This window comes from Mercurialis annua (assembly GCF_937616625.2).
Source record: "Mercurialis annua linkage group LG4 unlocalized genomic scaffold, ddMerAnnu1.2 SUPER_6_unloc_12, whole genome shotgun sequence".
In the NCBI taxonomy this organism is placed as follows: domain Eukaryota; kingdom Viridiplantae; phylum Streptophyta; class Magnoliopsida; order Malpighiales; family Euphorbiaceae; genus Mercurialis; species Mercurialis annua.
Genome location: NW_026605941.1, coordinates 27,501 through 30,000, shown reverse-complemented (window position 1 = coordinate 30,000; position 2,500 = coordinate 27,501).

The window sequence follows — 2,500 nt, the reverse complement described above, 5'->3', positions numbered from 1 at the left end:
TCGACGAGTTTTTTTTCCTTCCCTCGTCAGTGCCATAGGTGCGCCAAAAGGCGCGCACCAAAAGCCTTCGGCAGTTGGTGCAGGGAGGTGAGGCATAGTGCACCCCCCTAAAGAGCTCTTAGGACTTTTTTTGGACTGACAGGAGGAAATATCACATGTGCCCAGCAACCCCCCCCCCCATTTTTAAAAATCGGCATGGAATTTTGATCTGAAATTTTGGAAATATGTTTATATATACCCAAACCTGCATAATAACAAATATCAGAATTTTTCGAGTCCCGGAAGTATTTTATTTTATTTATTTATCGTTTTACCTTCGGAAATTCATAACCGGCAAAAAAAAATTCCAAAAATCACCAAACTTCTTTCTAAATTCCTCATTTAATATATATTAACTACTGTATGAATATTGTTCGAGGAAAGTATTATAGAATTTCACTTAGTGCAAGACATATACATTTTTACACAGAGCAGAGGTTCATTCGGCTGGGAAGCAAAACCAGCAGAGGTTCATACGGCTGGGGAATGTATGCAAGGCATGCCAAGGCATGCCGAAGGGCTGCTGAAGCCCAGCCGAGAGGCTGCCGAAGGGCTGCCGAAGCCCTGCCGAAGGGCTGCCGAAGCCCTGCCGAAGCCCTGCCGATGCCCTGCCGAAGCCCTGCCGATGCCCAAGGGCTGCCCATGCGCTGCCGAAGGGCTGCCGAAGCCCTGCCGAAGCCCAGCCGAAGGGCTGCCGAAGGGCTGCCCATGCGCTGCCCATGCGCTGCCGAAGGGCTGCCGAAGCCCTGCCGAAGCCCAGCCGAAGGGCTGCCGAAGGGCTGCCCATGCGCTGCCCATGCGCTGCCGAAGGGCTGCCGAAGCCCTGCCGAAGGGCTGCCGAAGGGCTGCCGAAGGGCTGCCGATGCCCAAGGGCTGCCCATGCGCTGCCGAAGGGCTGCCGAAGCCCTGCCGAAGGGCTGCCGAAGGGCTGCCGAAAGGCTGCCGAAGCCCTGCCGATGCCCAAGGCCTGCCGAAGGGCTGCCGAAGGGCTGCCGAAGGGCTGCCGAAGGGCTGCCGAAGCCCTGCCGAAGCCCTGCCGAAGCCCTGCCGAAGGGCTGCCGAAGCCCTGCCGAAGGGCTGCCGAAGCCCTGCCGATGCCCAAGGGCTGCCGAAGCCCTGCCGATGCCCAAGGGCTGCCGAAGGGCTGCCGAAGGGCTGCCGAAGGGCTGCCCATGCGCTGCCGAAGGGCTGCCGAAGGGCTGCCCATGCGCTGCCGAAGGGCTGCCGGTGCGCTGCCGATGCGCTGCCGAAAGGCTGCCGAAGCCCAGCCGAAAGGCTGCCGATGCCCAAGGGCCGCCGCTGGGCTGGCGAAGGCCTGCCGACCGGCTGCCGAAGGTCCTTCCGATGGACATGCGAGGGCCTTCGGAGGGACGTCGGCGGGCCTTTCCGAGGGTCTTCGAGGCCACACACGCGCTCGCGTCTCGCGCCGAGCTGCCGAGTGCCCGAGTGCCCGCACCCGCACCCGGTCCCGCACCCGCACCCGCACCCGGTCATTAGATTAATGCACGGGGGGGGGGGATTTTCCGCAATTCCGAGCATTTCGACGCAATTTTCCGGCCGGGCATTTTCCGCGATTCGCCGCAGTTTTTCCGGGCGGGGCATATCCGTAATTATCCGGGGGCATTTCCGTAATTTTGCCAGGCAGGGATTTTTCCGCAATTTCCAGCATTTTTCGCATAGCGCGCGCGCGCGCCGCTTGCACCGCGGACGAGGGCTTGCGGCAAGCCCGCGGGGGTGAGGAATGGTGCACCCCCCTAAAGAGCTCTTAGGACTTTTTTTGGACTGCCAGGAGGAAATATCACATGTGCCCAGCAACCCCCCCCCCATTTTTAAAAATCGGCATGGAATTTTGATCTGAAATTTTGGAAATATGTTTATATATATCCAAACCCGCATAATAACAAATACCGAAATTTTTCGAGCCCCGGAGGTATTTTTTTTAATTTTTTAATCGTTTTACCTTCGGAAATTCATAACCGGCAAAATATATGTCCAAAAATCACCAAACTTCTTTGCAAAATCCCCTTTCAATGTATACTAACTACTCGCAAATTATTGTCCGGGACATTTTGCTTCCAATTTTATTTTGCTCGGGACACTATCATTTTGTGCACTTTTGCCGCAGTTTCCGCCACGCGGAATGGGCCGAAAATTCATAAAACATAAAATGCGCATCCGAAAACCACCAAACTTCACGGAGGGCCTCCCAGTGGTCCACTCGACGTGCCGGAGCGGCACCGTGCGAGAAAAGTTTTTCCGAGTCAAAGGACGCTCGGGGCCTTGCGGTTCCGGCACGCGGCCGAGAAGTCGTAAACGGTGCAACACGCGTCCGAAAACCACCAAACTTCATGGAGAGCCTCCGATCAGTCCACTTGAACTATTGAAGTTGTTGCGTACGAAGCAGTTTGCGGAAAACGAACTGAACCGCGGGACTCGGTGATTTCTTCCGTGGGCTTAGATG